Source organism: Protopterus annectens, chromosome 16.part0 (genome assembly GCF_019279795.1).
Source record: "Protopterus annectens isolate FY-2018-M chromosome 16.part0, PAN1.0, whole genome shotgun sequence".
Taxonomy (NCBI): Eukaryota; Metazoa; Chordata; order Ceratodontiformes; family Protopteridae; genus Protopterus; species Protopterus annectens.
This window is the reverse complement of record NC_056750.1, coordinates 391,315,761-391,336,081: the sequence shown is the minus strand read 5'-3', so window position 1 is coordinate 391,336,081 and position 20,321 is coordinate 391,315,761. Positions and strand designations below refer to the sequence as shown.

Genomic DNA, 20,321 nt, shown 5'->3' with positions numbered 1-20,321 from the left:
ATAAGGGTGATGTGCAGAGCTGTAGTAACTACGCAGGGATTAAGTTGATCAGTCAGAGCATGAAGTCATGGGAAAGAGTAGTGGAAGTTAGGTTAAGAAGGGAGGAGATGATTAGTGATCAGCAGTATGGTTTCATGGCAGGAAAAAGCACTACAGATGTGATGTTTTCTCTGAGTGTGTTGGAGAAGTAAAGAGAAGGTCAGAAGGAGTTGCACTGTGTCTTTGTGGACTTAGAAAAAGCATATGACAGGGTGCCTAGAGAGGAGTTGTGGTATTGTATGAGGAAGTTGGGAGTGTCAGAGAAGTATGTAAGAGTGGTACAGGATATATACGAGGGCAGTGTGTCAGCGGTGAGGTCTGAGTGGGAGTGCCAGATGCGTTTAAGGTGGAGGTGGGATTACATAAAAGATCAGCTCTGAGCTCTTTCTTATTTGCAATGGTGATGGACAGGTTGACAGACGAGATCAGACAGGAGTCCGCGTGGACTATGCTGTTTGCAGAGGACATTGTGATCTGTAGTGAGAGAAGGGAACAGGTGTAGGAGACCCTGGAGAGGTGGAGATATGCTCTAGAGAGAAGAGGAATGAAGGTCAGCAGGACTTAGACCAAAAATGCATGTGTGAATGAGTGGGAGGATAGAGGAATGGTGAGGATGCAGGGAGTAGAGGTGGCAAAGGTGGATGAGTTTAAATACTTGGGATCAACAGTTCAAAGTAATGGTAAGTGTAGAAGAGAGGTGAAAAAGAGAGTACAGGCAGGATGGAGTGGGTGGAGAAGAGTGTCAGGAGTCATTTGTGATAGACAAGTACTAGTAAGAGTGAAAGGGAAGGTCTACAAGAGGGTAGTGAGACCAGCTATGTTATACGGGTTGGAGACAGTGGCATTGACAAAAAGGCAGGAGTCAGAGCTGGATGTGGCAGAGTTAAAGATGTTAAGATTTGCACTGGGTGTAATGAGGGTGGATAGGATTAGGAATAAGTATATTAGAGGGTCAGCCCAGGTTGGAAGGTTTGGAGACAAAGCCAGAGAGGCAAGATTATGTTGGTTTGGACATGTGCTGAGGAGGGATGCAGAGTATTTTGGGAAAAAGATGCTAAGGATGAAGCTGCCAGGTAACAGGAAAAGGGGAAGGCCTAAGATAAGGTTTATGGATGTGGTGAGAGAGGATATGCAGGTGGTTGGTGTGACAGAGCCAGATGCAGTGGACAGGAAGAAATGGAAACAGATAATCCGCTGTGGCGACCCCTACCAGGAGCAGCCAAAGGAAGGTGGCAGCTTTCTTGGGGGCCTGATGTGAAGGACGCTTTCAGGAATTGTTTGACCTCAAAATGAGAGGTCAACAGTGGACTCAAAGGCAGACAGGCAGAACTGCTGACAAGTAAGCTTTGATAGAAAAATATGCCAAGTCTGTGTGGAGCACTTCACACAAGTGAGAGAGAAACAAAAAAAGCTCCCACAGAAAAAGGGATTGTGGTGAAGGTTAAGACATCAAATTCAATCTCTTCCAACTGGACAAATATGATTTTTTCATACTGAGTTTCCTGTAATCCTGCAAAATCTTAAGCACATCCTCAGAAAACAAGGTTTTAATCCCCTTTTGACACCAGTCATCCAAAGTGTCAAATGAAGAGTAGACAGATAAGGGTGAAGGAGAGGCCCCTTGTCTTTTGTGAAAAGATGCAGTTGGTGAGATAAGTTGCAATGCTTGCCCCTGGCCAGATGAAAGAGGAGGGAAAACACCGGTGCTGTCTGGGTCAAAAAGACATCATCAACAAGATTCATACAGATTCCTGTTTGGTTTTGTGTAGGACGCTGGAAAGAAAAGGAAGATGAGAAAAAACAAAGGAACATCCCCTTCCAGGAAAAAGGCATGGCATCCACCTTCCAAGTCAGAGCAGTTGGGGATCTGGAACAGATGCAAGGAAGCTATCTGTTCAGAGAGAAGGTAAAAAAATCCACTTGAGGAATACCTCACAAATGAACTATGTACCGAAACACCTCTCTGTGAAGCATCCACTCATGAAGTTGTGCACTGGAGCGAGTCAGTCTCTATCACATGGTTTTGTTCCAAAGGAATGTAAACCCCCAGAAAAGAAACCTGCAGCTGGATAATTAGACTGTAGTCTGCAAAGATGATAAGACGTTATGCACCCCTACCCCCACTTGTTGATGTACCACTGTGGTGTTGTCTGTATAAACTTTTAAAGGGTCTGGGGACCAAAGAAAGTATGTGAGGATAGCCAGGAAAAGTGCCCACGGGATCCAGCTGCTGATGAGGGTACCAGAGACTCTGAACCCTCAGACTGCTGAAAACAGCCCCCCCCCCAGATTTGAAGGATCTGTAGACAGCTGCTGAGACAGAGCAGGGACTGGAAAGGGCTACCTCGGTTGAAGGATATGCTGCGAGTCCACCAATGAAGCTCAAGTTTGAGATCAGGGAATAAGGGAACCGGAAACTCAGAAGGTGGCAATGCTGAAGCTACATCAACTGTAGGTATCACTGGAAATTCCCCATATGAAGCTTGACAAAACAGAACATACGGATGGTCGAAGCCATGAACTCCAAAGCCCTCAGAAACTCCCTAGCAGGCATGAGAGGAAGTAAAGACTGGAAGTAAGTTGCTGGAGAGAGAACCTTGGAAGCAGGCAGAGAAGCCAGCATTGGAACACTCTGAATCCTGCAAAGCAGAAAAATGTGATCCTGAGAGGGGGACAGGACAAACTTCTGGAGATTGATGATGAAACCTAGACTGTTCAAAAATGTGCAGGTAAAGTACAGGTTCTGTAGAAGCATGAAAGGAAAGGGAGCCTGAAAAAAGCAGGTCATTCAGATAAGGAAATATTTGTGCTCCTTGAAACCTACATATATAGGTATTTTGACAGCATTAATGGCATATATTTCATTTGTGACAGTGTGAATTGTGCCACTGACACATGCCATGCACACAAGCAACTAGCCTGTAGTGCCCATACTGTCACATACAGGTATAGCATTATCCCTCCTAACACTGCCTGCAGATAGCACAGTACCAGGACAATGTGCGTGGTTAATCTCATAGAGTGTGGATTTATCATACTAGTTGTCCAGTGTGTGTGTGTGTGTGCTGGCTCATCTGTTATCACTCCACATTACATATGTTATGTCAGAGGCATGGGATTAGTTGTGGTATTATTCAGATATTGTCCATGATTGTGGTTGGTTCTTGTAATGTTTGCCATGATCCTTTACTGTGACCACCATGCTGGAGACCTCTGCCGAGACTACACTCATATTCAGGTATATCAGTTTACACAGCTTCCCAGTATGCGCCCTACCTCAACTGTATGTCAGATCCCTGACAGATGTCCTCTGCATTATTCACATAAGGATGCTCATCTCACACGCACCATTGTTGTCATCTTGTGCATCAGTCACAGACAATACATATTCACTCTACAGTCCATACTTTACAATATAGATATGTGCTTGATGTTGCTGCTAGAGCCGTCTTCCACTGACATGCCCTCCTCTGCTGCACATGCAGGAGTTTGAATTGTACTCTTTCCCTGTGTTCATTCCTACAATTCATCTGTGTGTCCCAATTTAGTTCACACTCTTCCCCAAACGATCTTTTTACATGACAGCCCATGTCCTGTTACAGATCATTAACACATCTTCAGTACAGAATGGCAGGAATTCATTAGAAAGCAACTAGGGCATCATAATACGACCCGTTGATAAAGGTGGGGCAGTGCTGGTGATGGATTTGATGAAGTATAATTATATAATGAGTGAGATGTTAAGTGATAGTTCAACGTATACCACCTTAAACTAAAGTGAAATAGAAACTATTACTAAGATCAAATTGGTAATATACGATATGTATTTGAGCCTTTATATTTCACCTGAACTGTTTGAATTTTTCACTGTGCTAAACACTTGATACCACTGATATATGGTCTTCCAAAAACACAAAGGATTTAGTTAATCTGCCATTACACCCTACTGAATTGGGACACGAGTGGATAACTGAACCTCTATGTATTTAGAACAGGTGTTAAGGCAAATCTGACTGCGGTTTACCATATAGTAGTAGATATGGCATACTTTGTTAAAACATTTAGTGTTTGGCATAAATCCATTGGCTGTGCTTCATTTGTTTTTGCTACACTAGATGTGAAGTCTGTCTTTTCTTCTATACCCAATGATGTGGGCATTTCTTTTGTTAGGAATATTTTAAGTGATAATACTGATAACACTAATAGTTTTACAAACACTACCTGTACTTTATTGGAATTGGTATTACAGAATAATCTTTTCTGCTATGGTGATAAGGTTTATTTACAAAGGAATTGAGCAGCAAATACGTATGCTCATTTTGTCATATACAACTGGGAATGCAAGTGTGTTTTTGGGAGCAATGAGCTATCTAGACATGTTCTTTTTTACACAAGATTTGCAGATATATTTTTGATTTGGGGAGCACATGAACATTTTCGTGATTTTGTTGAATATTTAACTCGCGTACTAATTTATTGGAATTCGATTTAAAATACTCTCGTGACATTATAAATTTTTTTGATATATCATTATGTTGAGATGGGACATCTTACCACTAGAATATATAAAAAAAGATACTGAGAAAAATAGCTATTTATATAACTATAGTATGCATCCATGCTAGATTTTTAGGAATATTCTAAAAGAACAATTATGTAGGCTATCTAGGTTAACATCTGATAGTGCAGTCTTTGAGACTGAAGCTAGTGCAATGCATAACTTTTTAAAAATGGGGTATATAGAAAGAGAAGTGAATAATACACTTGATGAGGCCAGACAGAATTATGGTGATATAATGTGCCCATACCTCACTTGTGATACTATTTCTGAGAAAATAGCAGATGGTAGTAATTTTCTTCCACACATTATGACATACTCTAGTAATAAAAACAACAGTTAGAAAAGGCACCAAACAATAAACTAAATAAAATAAAACAAGGCACCCTGTAATCACACCATAAGCTTCATACTCATGGGAAAATAATGGCTGCTGGAGACAGCACTTTGAGAACCGAGAAAAAAACTTTAATTGAACAAAATAGTTGAGCGCTTTCATCCTTGCAAACCAACTTAATAGGACTTCATCAGAACAAACTGAATAATCAAATGACACCATATCTTTTAAGACTACCAATTATTCCATTAGGACTTGAGTGAACCAGTCAGTTTAAAATAACATTTCCAATAAATACTGCAAAAGCTAAACACAAATCATATCTTTAAAAACTATAGTCAGGCATCCTAAAATGTATAACCATCCAATATTTTTTTATATATAAACATACAATACTTTTAAAAAGATAACAACAAAACATATTGTTAAAAAACGTATTATTAAAAAACATTTTATGAGAGACACCTATTAGTTGTTAAAGCACTAAAGCCCTTTTCGTAAGGATTGGTGCAAGTGAAACTTGTGAAGCTATTTCTGAGAAAATAGCAGATGCTAGTAATTTCCTTCCACATATTATGACATACTCTAGTAATACTACATTTATTATTATTATTATTATTATTATTATTATTATTATTATTAAAGAGAATTGGCCTATTCTAGTGATGTCAACTGATATTAAACAGATTTTTGGCTCATGCCCTAAAATAGTTTTCAAAAATAAATGAAATTTAAAGCAACAGTCATGTTATAGATGGTCAGTTCCTGTTAATTCTGTCACTAGGGAGCTGGCTGTGCAAGTGTTAAAGGGTACTTATCCCTATAAGAACTGTAATTATTGCAGCTATGTCAATGTGACTATTTTATACATCCTCATACTAAATATAGGTATGAATTCTATTATCATGCTGGATGTGACAGTATGAATTTAGTTTACTTGTCTAAATGTACAGTGTGCACTTCATTTTATGTAGGCAAGACTAGTAGGAGGTTACATGGTAGGATAGCTGAACATCTCTGATATTAAGAGATCAAATACCTCAAATGCTTTGGCTAAGCACATTTCATTTAATGATATATCACACAACTTTAAATTTTTAGTGCTGCAAATGATTAATGTGGATGTAAGGAGAGGTGATATTATGAACAGGACAGAAGTATGTGAATATAAATGGATTACTAGATTAAATGCTGTGTATGCTCCTAGTATTAATGAATTATGTCCATTTAAGCCAGTTTTGAAAAAAAGGGGGGGGGGCTTAAATCATTAATTAAGGTTGGTTAATAGTATTAATTGGAATTTGTGTATATATAAAACGTATGTGTGTTGGAGTTTTTTTTTAGATACTTGAGAAAGCATTTTTTTTACAAACTTTATCTATTTTGTAAATTTTGTCATGTGCTACTTCTGTTTTATTTGAACAGTTAGTAGTTTTTCCAGTATTACTTTTATTTCATTGTGCTAATCAAGGTAGCTGCAAGTTGTGCTTCAAGGATCTGGGCATCCATTCACTGTATGATGGTGCATACACCTGTTTATATGCTGTTATCCATTCCTTAATTCACTGCATATACCACACTCCATCATGCAGTATTGCTGTGACTTGCCCAAATGGATGCCATACAAGGACTTATTCTGTACCCCTCCAAACGAGTAGAGCTGTTTAAGGGATGTTCAGCCTTCTGAGCCCTGTTATATGCATTCAGTCTTCCAGACTCAGTTCATGAACTGAAGTCACCTACATGATAGACCATCATCCTATTAAGTCATAATCTTAGAAGCTACCAACCCCCCCCCCAAAAAAAAAGTAACCTAAACTCTTGCTATTCACATACAATTACTTTATGTATTTCTGTGTGTGGGAATATATCAGCAGCAATTTCATCACTGGACATGAGGCATCTTTTTCTAAGAAAACTAGTAATGAATGGCAAATACGATCAGTGATTATTATTTTAATTTATCTGTTAATTTCAGTTATTATCTGGAACCAAATACCACTTAAATTAGCATACCAGTATACTAACCAGGAAAAAAATATTCCCAATGACAGAATCTGACCAAAATGCATAATTATAATTCATTACACAAAATATTAAATACTTGCAAAGTCTACTGATCCACTTACACACCACTCGGCTGTTTATCTTTTACAGGATTGAAAATTACCCTTTTGCATGGTTATCTCTAAAGAGACTTCAAGAACTCTTGCTAAAAGCTGGTAATACATTCTATGGGTAAACTGCTTTACAGACAGAAATAAATTTGTTCTTAAACAGCACAATCACTTTAGTACATACACTGCCATTTTGTAAATTAAGTAAAATAATATATAGATAATGAATTTGTGTTAAAAAAAAAAACAGTCATCGTGTACACTCAAGCCCTGGTATCCATGAAAGTAGAGTTGGCAGATGCATAAACACATTTTGCACTCTATGTACAGTATGCTACTAGGGCAAGAATTGCAGTGCAGTAGTTACATAAGGATTTCTCAGTCCTATTTCTGGTATTATGAATACTACTGATTGGCAGGGAGTGCTATGTAGCCTGACAGCACTACTGAGTATGGTAGCTACCTACTGCACAGCAAGCCTTACTAAGTAGATACAGTGGTTATTTAGTAAAATATGATGTACACTGGTTAGCAGCCCTGTCAGCATGAATGACTTTCATGAATGAATCACAGTTATTATGCAAGGGAAGTGGCACTGGATTTATTACCACATTATGGTAAAGAGTGTATATGGTGCTATCAAACATCAGAGTGTGGGTACTCCGGGGTACTAGTAGTAAAGTACTCCATTGATTGCAATGAATTTCATCAAAGTACAAGAGGTGTTTCTTTATTTTTAAGCTGGAATCGGTAAAGCTGCTCGGCACTGTATATACTTAACACCTTGGCAAAGGAGTATAAACACTGTGCTCCTTAGTGCAGCACCATTATGCAGTCTGCTGCTGCTGTTGTCCCATAGGTTATAATGCTGGGGATGGTAGGGACTGCACTGATGTTGCCATGGTGAAAGGCACATAACTGAGGAGTGGGTCCTTTAACACACAAGTTGTTGCCTGATATACAAAGCAGCATGAACATGCAAGACTCCTTGTGTGGTCCTGTCCAGTTGCATTAATGTTAAAAGACACTGTGTGCATTCTATGGCACACAAAGCCCTGCATGGTAGCATAAGGCTTTCCTGCGTCTGGCTCTAAGAATTGTTTGAATAGCCCTCTTTAAGAGCACTTTGAAGCTATAGGTAGTATCCATCATTGTAAATACATACTGAAATCTAGAACAGTTAACATGTGTATTCTCTAATAACTGTGACTCTGTAGCCCAAGTGAAAATGTCAAGGTAGCATGTGCATTTTGATTAATTTTAGCAAGAAGAGACAATATCATACAGTAAAATCTACGGAATCAACAGCAACAACAGCTGTATGCTGAACAAAGTCCTAATACTTAAAAGTGATTTAACGATATTAATAACAAAATCTAAATATCAACAGAGCAGCAGTAGTGGCAGAACCAATGACCATAGTTTAATAGCTGAAACACCTCAACGTGTAATTTTACAAAGGTAGATAAGCTTGTCAAACATGAGGGATGATCTCATAACCAGCATGGGCTGAAAACTAATGAAATGTATTTCATAAGAGAATGCCTACACTCATCACTGTTAACAGTCTCGGGTAATCATTTAGTAGTCAGGACATTACACCTCCATCCCTTCTTATGTCTCCCTGTATAAAATTTGGTTCAGTAAAATACATTTTAAAAACTTCAGATTTTATAAATCAGAGTTCACAACATGTAAATTAATTCACCTGGAATGAACTTCTTTCAAAACCAGGAATATCTTTCTGCAGTGAATTAACCACAATAGCCCTGTCTAGAACATGGCTTTTTCAAATCACTCCCAATGTTGTAAAGGGAACTTCTGTAGTGTTTTACTGCTTGCCTGACATTCATCATAAATCTTTACTTCTTTTTCCACATATACATACGATCTGACTAATAAGTTCATTATGGATATTCCCATATGTGCTTTATGGAAAATTTTCAGTGTTACAGAACAAACTTGTTCTGTCCCTTAGTAATAGTCTTCTTTTAATGATTCATAACAACTAATCAAGTCTCTTTCCATCTAGACTGAAATCAAAGTAAAATCATTGAAACAATCAAGCTTCAATAGTGCTACAATAATTGCATCAAAACTCCCAAACCAAATCCATAACTGCATTCCCCTACAGAACCTGAACTGGCTAGAACTACCACATCACATATACACACAACTCATAATGACACAAAATACTACATCATCCTTCAAATACCACAGCAATCAGCAATACAATTAAATTGATGCAAAAGTAAAAAGAACCTTCGATCATAGGTCCAACACCTAATAGGATAAAAAAAAAAAAATCACTTCGCTCACTTAGGGATTCACACTCAGTAATTATAGCTAAATTATAGAACAACATTCCCTTCACCAGATGGTTGTAACACCAACCTCAAATAGCATCTAAAGCATATTAGAATTTGGAATGTTCTGAAATCTCCAGTATAAAAAATGCCCAGTTATACAATGACTGCCATTAATATTCGAAAATGAGCACGCTGATTGGCCAGCCCAACCATCGTGCCAGTTGTAAATTCCAGAATATATGAACGGAAAAAGGTCCTGTCACCCTGACTTCTTTCCATTCATATATTCCATAACTTTTATTTATTTATTTATTTTTTTAACAAAAGTAAAAAAAAAAAATCTATAGTCCGGACTCCGGCCATACCAGAGTGGCAGCATGGAGGAAATACAAAAAAAATCAGGTACGTTATTTAAAACTAAAGACACGCACCTGATTTTCTTTGCATGTTCTTTATCTATTCTGTCTCTCTCTCCTACCCCTAAAATAGCCAAAACTTTTTTTACTAAACAAAAAAAAAAAAAAAAAAACAAAAACGAAGCAATGGAGACTTTCTTTTCTCCGTTGCTTCCTTTTCAAAGCATTGATGTACTGGGTATGCGTGGGAATGTAAGTACCATATGCATGCGCAGTACATCAAAACAAGGCACCAGGATACCACCAGCTGCAGAAGAACAGTACAGCGCTGTTATACAAAGACATTATTTAAAAAAAGTAAGTATTTTTTTCTTAAACAATGTCATTTTATAATCGCAATAACCGACTCCATGGTTGTGGTACATTGACATTTACCCATGGTTGGGCTTTATTTAATCACTCTGGCTTCACTCTCCTGATTAAACCATGCCAACCATGGGTAAATCTTCATTATATAACAACCCCCCCCATTAATATTCCAAAATGTGCATGTTGTAAATCAGAGTCATAGTAATGGAAAAAGGTCCGGTCGCACAGACTTTTTCCATTAGTGTAACTCTTTTTTTAAAGCCAAGGAGAACGCCACTGCGCTCCTGATCTCTAATTATGCTAGCTCTTGGCACTGCACAGACTAAGAATAAGGGAAAAATATGGTTTTAAACACTTACCTTTTCTCTTTTGCACGAGCTGCACTACATTTGGAGTCAGCATGAAGAGATCAGAATGCTTATTTGACAAAACATAGTGAAGTAACCTGTCAACAGTCCAGCCACTTAGTAAAACAATGAGAAAGGATCAAGATTCAAAAACTAAGGCATGGCATAAACCTTGATTCAGTTATTTTAGGAAAAAATAAACATAGACCCAGGAATTCACAGCAAAGGCACTTTTATTCCAGCATAATTACGATTTTCATCCCATACACAAAAATAGACTTCTTCAGATTTAAAGAACTGAATAAACCAAGACATGTAAATAGGAAGCCATTCAAGTCACAGGACAAAACAGGACCAGTATAAATGCTAAAAGCATTTAAAATAATCATCAAGAAACAATATATTTGTCTGTCAAACATATCAATTTTAATTAACATTTGATATTAGTACTATAATTAATCCCATGACTCACAAAAAGTTGAAGCATATTTGTCAGCTTCTCTCTTTTGTGTTACAAACTGTCAATATCACTTCCCCTAGAGACCTGCGATACATGATTTTGAACCCAAAAGGTGAATTTCTTAAAATTTGTAGATACTTTGCAATACCTAAATAGGGCATTAGTTTTTCATAGCAATCTTATCTGTTTACAACCATTGCAAGAGCCTTGCTGTGGTTTTAGCCGCAGGAAACACCTCAGAGCCAATGCTCAGAGCTAGATAATGCTACCATGCAAGAGAGCAAATCTTTGCTCCCTTTAATTTGTTTCATGAAGCAACAAGAGCAGATGAACATTCATGAATGACCTGCCCATCTTATAATATCCACATTTATTTGTACCTATACATTTATGCTTGGAGAAAATGGTCCTGTTCTAATAACACCTCCAAATCAGGAGTTTTTTTCATTAATAAAAATGCACAATTTCATTTAAATATTTATTTCCTAAAATGGTCTTCAGACTGTCAACAAAAAATCTCTTAGGATTTTATGAATCTAAAGAATATGGTGATACAAAGGCATCTGTGTATTCCTTTTCTTTATTGTTACCACAAGCGTCAGAATTATCATCCGTTAAAATATTATTGCTAAGAATCAAAGGGAAATTTGTAGCCCTGCCAGATTTTACACAAAAAGGTAGAAACAGTTTTTATCATAACTCCTCTCCAAAGAAATGTCAATCAAGTTTTCCATTTGAATCCAGAAAACTTCACCATCATGTTAATTTAGGCAAACTGACTACTCGCTAATTATATTGTTCTTATGCCCACTTTTAGAATGAAAATAATCAATTCTAGTGGGTATTCTGTAAATGGATGAGCCAAAACTTGCACAGTCTGATCGAGATGAATGTGCAAGTTAAGATAATCAGTCCTTTAAAGGTGCCCATTTACCTTCAATATAAAATTATTCCGTTCAGCATTAGTTCCTTGTCACATAAAGTGATGTCAATAAATCAAAACTCAACAGCTTTATGGCACTTTGGAATACCAAAAACTGAAGCAATCTGTGGATGGCCTGCAACAAAATATTGTAAAAATCCACACTGAGCATATTCGAATTTAACAAATATTTTATTTTTGATGGCAAGTATTTTCACTGGATGATTTGTGCTGATGTGGAGGCTGTAATGGCCTCCTGTTATACTAATTTGGTCCTTCCAGAATGGTAACATACTTTTTGTATGAGCATTTCTTATTGAGAATGTGAGCACTTATGCTAGATTTACTGATGACATTTTATACATAATTACAGCAACATTCGAGATAGCTGCTGTAATTGCTGGACATGTGTATGTGTGTCTGTATGCTCATACACACGTATGTGAGAGTGAGAGAGAGTGTATATGACGGGGTTGTAATAATTTTGCATTACATGTGTATAACTATTAGTTATGTATTTCTTCATTAATTTAAATCACAATATGGCATCTGACATGTCCACAGTGAAGAAAGTGGTTCCAATTTAATAGGCACATTTTTGTGTGCCTGCTTATACATGCAAGTTTATTGAATCTTTGCTTCTGCATCCATGTGTGTGACATTCTGTATATATGTCAGTGTGTATGTGACGTTCTATGCTTGTGTGTGTGTGTATGCATGTGCTCACATCTGAGTTTCTGTGTCTGTGCAAGACTCTGCTTCTACATCTGTTTGCATATATGTGCAGACATTAAATACTTGCATAACTTAATATTGGCTGTACAATTCTTCCAACAATTACATATTCTACAACTACGAAATATTAGGCAGAGGAATTATTTTACATCAAAAATGTAAAAATAAGTATATACTAATTAATAAAACAAACCCACAATAATTTAACATATATCCCATTCTCTAGGTGCAAAAAATACTAAAACAGTTTTGGACTCATGTAGTCACTTAAAAATGAACCTATGGCTTCAATTACTACCACCTATGCATACTCACACATATAGACATATAACAGGCACATGAATTCAAATTTGCATACTTTAAAACAGAAATCTGAGTACAACAGGGTGTATTACGGACCTGTCTTACAACACTACCTAGCTTGAATACTTAAAGAAACCTTTTTCATGATATGCTACAATAAATGTTCAGGTTACCCTCTCAATACCACAAAACAGAATGTTAAAGTTTGAATTTGAAAACAAAATACTGAAAAGTACAGTATTAAATACATTTGAGCCTATATGTAACAAACAGTAATTTTAACAAAATGTCTCTCTCTTTCCTGCAAAAATTCACCAGACATTGTAATATGATGCTAATAAGGAAATAGTTTCAGACTTCATATCTTCTGCTAATAAGGAAATAGTTTCAGACTTCATATCTTCTTTTTATACATTTACAATGCAACTGTCAGAATCTCTGGATCTCAGTTTACAGACTGCCCAGCCATACGTCTCCTATATGCTGGGTTTGCATTTACACTTCTGCATTTATAATGTATCTTTATGGATATCTTGATATTCGTATATATATATATATATATATATATATATATATATATATATATATATATAGAGAGAGAGAGAGAGATATAGAGAGGTCAGACCACAATAAGACTTGGCACACTAAGAAACCTGCTCTCTCATTCCTTGCATGCTTGCTTGTAAACATTTCCACTCAAAAGTGTTGTCAGTACAAAGCACAAAAAAAAAAAAAATGTACTTATATAGAATTTCTGTTTATTAAGCAGAGAATGTCTAACTAATTTCACATGCCAGACTTCAACTGTCCTTTCAGTTCTTAGTATCAGAGTGCTCACCACAACTTGAAAACCTCAGCTGTGGACATGGCTTTTGCATTTTATATTAAAACAGGAGATATTTCATTTCTTTTATAACTAGGCACACCCAAAGTTACACTGTCGTCTTGTTCAACAATGTTTAGAATGGCAGAAGACACTAGCATTTAATGTAAAACTGTAAATTTGGTCATTTAGAAAATGGCACCATAGTAGAAAGATAGCTAACAGCTTTATGTCACGTATCCAAATGTATTATGAGAGTGATCAGTTCTAAAAAGCCATAACAATACATTATATACCAACAGTATATACATGTTAAAAGCTGTACAGAATTTAATCATCACAGCTATTAAAAATAAATGAAACGTAAAATGGAATCAGTCACTTTGTCAGCAAATGTTTAGATGACAACTGCTGGTCAAATGGCTTGTTATAAGTTTAAATTGCATTTTTTCTCTCTGAGGTTTGGCCATCTTAGAGTGAGATACAATATTGAGGAATGCAGGGTACAGTACCCAACATAGTAGACTGTAGCATTTTAACTTTTGATGAAGCACCAGTTGGACCAGTCAGCTTTGACTGAATAGTCTTTGACTAAACTGTCATTATTTAGCCAGTCAGCTTTGACTGAATAGTCCTTGACTAAACTGTCATGAGTCAATTTTTTCCTAAATAAGGATGCGAGTCAGACAAAGAGAAAGTGTGTGTGTGTGTGTGTGTGTGTGTGTGTGTGTGTGTGTGTGTGTGTGTGTGTGTGTGTGTGTGTGTTCTAAGCAAGCTTTGCATTAATTTTGTTCAGAAAAGGCTTCAGAACCTTTTTTCCACAAACAGGCATGACAAATTATTACTTATGAACTATAGCAGCCAAGCTTTTGGGAGATTTGCTGAGAATGTTACAATATATATATATATATATATATATATATATATATATATATATATATATATATATATATATTCTCTTTATGACATAACATGATTAACACTTTGGCAACATTAGAATCATTTTGGTTTGTACAAATGTGTTCATTAGACAGCATGTATTGTGTAAATGCACATTATACAATCTTATGAGTTTATAGTACACAGACTATGGTGGTCACTGCATCACAAATTATTCCCAATTGTACTACTTCTCCAGTCATTAAAGAAATAACATTTAGTTTTCCACTTGCTGTCCTACCTAGCAATCTTCCTGCTCTCTAAAATAAGTGAATGAAGTACATTCCAAGTAGTCATTTAGTGCTCTGCTCTGATTTTTTTCAGGAATTTAGTGATAAGTGGCACAGTCACTGCCCTTCCCTAAGCAATCTATACAAGCAATTTTGAATAAGGATGACCCAGCTGCTTATGATATTTTGCTTATAGTAAAGTACTTTGGACCACTCAATAGCAGAAGCAAGTTAGTAGATCACCTGACTTGTTCTGAACAGCTGCAGTATTTGTATAATCTACATTCACCTCACCCTCCCCCCAAAAGAAAAATCTATAAACTGGTAGTTATCACTGTATTAACATATTTTTAGTGGTATCTAATGGGTGACTTTATCTGCTGTTATGAAATATCCATGTCTTCAAGATGCTACAGATATGAGTAACAACCATGGCATTGAGGCATATGCTTCTAACTATTATAATCTACTAGATGATAACTCACCTCAGAACAAGTGCTGCACAACTAGATGTTTATTAAGTGAAAAAACATTGTATTCTTCCAAATAAATAGCAATATATAATGCCTATTTGTTAATCAAGAGCATAACAGTGCACACAACAATCGATACAATGTTTACTCATATTCAATGCAATGACATTTTCTCATCTGTACTTTGGAGCTATGCCTAGCATTTTCTAAGCAGCACAACAAACATTTTAATTAGCCAACATCTTGCAGAAATACTATTCACTTTTGTAATGACATGTCTTGGTGGATTCTAACCAGGTATTTGTGCACATGGTTTCATTTCAAATGAGCAAGAAATTTAGAAAATAAAAACTGTAACTGAATTATTTGCTTTTTATCTTTTCAGGATATGGATTATGATGTTGAAAGTGTAATTAAAACCAAACCTGAAAAAATAATGTCTGTGACCTCAGCTGCCACAACACCAGCTCTTGACAAGCACTTACTGCTCAGAGGTTCAGTCTGCAACATTGCAGCATCGTTCATCTGCTCCGAACCTGGACCTGTGAAAACAATGAATCTGTCACCTGGCAGACAAATATCATATACCTGAATAAGAATTCATCAACCAACAGTTTCTGTAACCTAATAAACTTCTCAAATACAGTTGATGTAAAATGGACAGTTGCCTAGATTGTTTCTTTACTTATACATCAGGCATTCCCATCACACTGTACAGACACAAACTCAGTCATTTACAGCACACTGTGAAGGCACTTTCAGACCATTAACTGCAATTTAAGTGATTCAGTGTATGCATACACACATTAATACTGACAGGTTGGAAGTCAACCAGAAACAAATTTGATGCATTAATCACAATAGCACATCAAAGTGGCTAAATAATAAATTAAACTAGATTAAGGTGTCCAAGCCTGTGACAACATATTTCACGGACATGACTTTACCGGATTTACAATGTGTAACTCATTATGTTTCATTTCTGCCTCAGAGCTAGCATTTACAATATGTACCAGTTTCTGAAGCTTATTTTCAATACACTTTACCCTTCCCTCTTGCATTCCTTTTATCACAATGAAAACAGAGGTAAACATTAAAAATACTACACGAACAAAGGAGACTGCTAGAAAGTTAAATACGGTCTGTTTTAGTAATTATTCATGGAAAAACATATAGGATGTTTATGCTTTCGTGCTGCAGCTATTTGAAGTGTCATGGAGAGCAGGGTGATAGGATATACATATGTAATACAAAAATACAGTCTTGGATACTATTAAGTACTGATAGAGTTAAAATGCTCAGCAGTGACAGCATATCAAGCTGCTCAGACATATGACTAGTTGTGCCATAAAAAAAGCAAATGTCTCTGTACTATTCCAGTAAGTAGGAGAACCACAGTCTGCACCAACTTCATGATAAAAAATGGAATCCCAAACACTTGCTAGCAATTTCAAAGACAGAAAAGTACTTATAATTAGCAAATGTACAAACTGTGAGCTTATTATATTGTTCAGAAAAGTCTTTCAGGTATATAGAAAACTGACAAGGAGAGGTTGCAGGATGCAGGCTATTGAAGAAAAGGGCAAACACAACCCAAAAGATTAGGGAGCATGGATCATGTCTCTCAGTTCTTTGATAGCCAGAATGCAGCGTAATACAGAAAGAAGCTAGATTGAAGTTGTTGGTGCTAAATTCTAAAAGCGAGTAGTTACAAAGTTGGAAATAAGGCATGTAGAAAAAATACAAAATCCCTGTAAATTGTTATGACATTTGTAATGTATAGACATGCACCAGACCCTTAAATAGTTTATCTTCGATGAACACAGGAGGATAAACAAAACAGAAAGAAAGGTTTACAGCTTCCATCTTAGACCTTATCTAACAGGAGGATCTACCATTCAAAAATACTAACAGAAATGCCATCTCCCTACTCCCAAACTTTCCAAATCCACATTTCCTGGAAAGTGTTTGCATTTCTTAGCTCTACTGCAAGATCACATTGTACAAACACTTTATTCATGTTGACAGGGTTGCTGAAAGGGTATTTCACTTTTCCCCGTGGTTGTACAACCATACAGTTAAAATACAAAAAAAGCTTTATAATAAAATGTCCTCTACAATTTTGGCTGGTTTACATTTTGACAACTTTGACTCGTCCATTTTGCTTTCAGGAAATTATACTTGGGGTTCTTGTAGAGGATCCTATTTAACATTTGTCTAACTTTGGGGATACTAATGTTTTGCTGCATATCTCTCTGTTCTATACAAAAATAATGTGCTTGTCCAGCATAATTTTGTAATACTTTTTATTTTTATTTATTTATTTATCTTTTCTTGACCAGGTCAGTCCCATTAGGCCAGTGGCTTCTTTTCAGGTGAAACCGGGGGGGGGGGGGTATATCTACTAGTAGTAGAAATTTAGCTAAGGAATCAGGGAACTTCCCCTACTCTTGTGTATGGGGTTTAGGGGACACATTTTCATGCAACACTTCTGGTTTCCATTCCGAGCACAGAGGTAGCTTGGAGAAACCAGGAGAGCATCCAAAGTGAGGTTAATGGAAGAAAGTAAGTTTGATGGTAAAGAGAAGTGTTTGGAAATGGAGGAAGAAAATGTAAATGCAAGGTGGCTGAGCCTTTGTTGGAAAGTGGACGTTTATGCAAAGAAGTTGAGAAAGTGTCCAAACGTTTTTCAGTGCAAGAATTATACAGAGAAGACGCTTCAAATGGACTCTGAAGAGGTATTCAGGTAGTCAGGAGGGTTGTGGGATGATTTGCTTATGGAGTTGGTGAATGCAAGTGAACCTGAAAGAAGAGATGTTTCATGAGCTGACTTTTTTTTTCAAAAATTTCTTTAAGTTTTTCAAGTAGAAATAGTAAAATAAAATAAACTTCCATTATACACATCATTTCAAATGGAAAAACATACATTTACAATACATACAAAACAATAAAAAAAATCAAAAACAACAACGTATATACATTATGTACAAAGAAGTCACACTAACAGCCAACTTGTTAGAAAGTCAGTCTTAAGTAAAAAGAGAGGATCTATAAGTACAACCACTAGTGGGATACTGCCAATGGGAGGGAGGGAGGGGGAAAAATAAGGAAAAAGAGAATATATCCTATATACGGGATAGATCCTTATGCAGTCAATTACCAGCAAACTAAAAAAGATAAGTTCTGATTAAAATTTCCTACCAGCTCCTTATAATAAGGAGATCTTTTTTAACATTGAGTAATATTTTTCACTTCCTAAGGATAACATCCAGCAAGTATTCCCAGTATTTGCAGTAATATTTGTGTTTGGTGGTTATGTATAGTAATTTGGGGGAAGAGATGTATTTAATGGCTAAATTGCTGAAGCCTTCCCACGAAAAGGGGGAAGCAAGATTCCAGTTCTTTGAGATGTAGAATTTAATAAGAGCACAAATTGTGATGAGAACATGCTGTAGGATTTTTGGGATATTGTATTAATGTGTAGTACAGCTGTTTCCCATGACGGGATGCTCTTTTCATAACCCATTTTTTCAAGCCTAGCTCTTAATGAATACCATAGATTATGGACTTTGCTGCACTCCCACATAACATGAAGGATATCTGTTGATTGACTAGGATAGTGCGGGCATTTAGGCGAGTGATTAGTATTAAATTTATTAATTTTTTGTGGTGTGAAATAAGCATCATTATTAATCATTAGTTGGGTGTATAGTAGCTTTTTGAATGGAGTAAATTTGGCCATATTTTCAATGGCAGTCTTTATGTTTTACTCATTAACTTGTTGGGATTTCCCTTGCCAGAACACAGAGAATAATAGAAGATTCCAAAATTTGATATCAATTACCAGTTTGTATACTCTAGAAATTGTTTTCCCCTTAGTCGTCAGGTTATTGAGAATTAATTGAGATAGATTTACATCCTGCATAACATCGTTATCTAGCATGAATTTGGCATTTATAAGTTATCGCAGCGAGTTAAAAATGCTTACATATTTCTTTGGAAGATTAAGTTGCATTCTAAGTTGTGTTAAATCGTATTCTCTCAATTTGTAGATCTCCCAAAATGTAAGGTCCCTTAATAAAAGATACCCTTGTAAATTTATAAGTTGATCATTTAGCCTCAAATTAGGATTAAGGTGAATAGGCTGGGGTAGGGAGAGGGACTTAGATAGTTGTACTGAATTAAAAAGCTTTTGAGTGGTTACTACCATGTGCTTAATAACTGGATGTAAATTCTTTACATATTCAGACTTTTGGTTTAAGTTAAGAAAAAGGAGAGATTTGGGATTGTTCCCAACTGAGTTAATTTGTTGTGACCAAATTATTTGACCATAGAGGGGGCCACGTTCTCATAGTTGGGTCATAATTTACTATATGTTGTAATTTGTATGAGGTAATAACACTATAGTATAATTTAAAGTCCGGTAATCCTATTCCTCCCTTAGATTTTGGAAGTACAAGTTTGTCATATCTAATTCTAGTAGTTTTAGGATACCAAAGAAATCTAGATATATGTTTCTCCATATCTAGAAAGAATTTTTTGGGAATATTTAAAAAGGTGGCGTTTAGCTGGAAAAGGATTTTTGGTAATAGGTTCATCTTTACTATGCTAGCTTTTGACAGCAAGGACATGTTAATGTTCTTCCATCTATTTAAGTCATTTTCAATAGCATTCCACGTACGGTTTAAGTTATTTTTAATAATTTCCTCAGAGTTCAGGGTATATATTATTCCTAGATATTTCATTTGATAAGTTAACTTAATCTCACTTTCAGGGAAGTAGTAATCCTTGTGTCCAAGAGGATTTAGAGGAAAGAGATTGGATTTGCTAGGGTTTAATTTATAACTGAAGATCTCCGAGTACCTATTGATTGCTTTAAGTATTTTAGGGAGATCGGTCGAGGGAAGTTGCAGGCAAATATTTAAGTCGTTAGCAAAGGCCAAGAGCTTGAGTTTAATATTATGTAATCTTGGGATGTGGTGAAAGGCTTCTTATGAGATAAAA

General features: G+C 36.2%; 1 long non-coding RNA gene across 3 annotated transcripts in view; it reads left to right on the top strand.

The window, feature by feature from the left end:
• Nucleotides 1–15,978, top strand: part of LOC122790798 — a 280,435-nt gene extending 264,457 nt beyond the window's left edge. For all 3 annotated transcript variants that reach the window (XR_006363040.1, XR_006363038.1, XR_006363039.1), the window contains one exon: nucleotides 15,703–15,978. This is a non-coding gene — a long non-coding RNA (uncharacterized LOC122790798). The remainder of the gene's footprint in view (nucleotides 1–15,702) is intronic.
• Nucleotides 15,979–20,321: the final 4,343 nt, after the last annotated feature.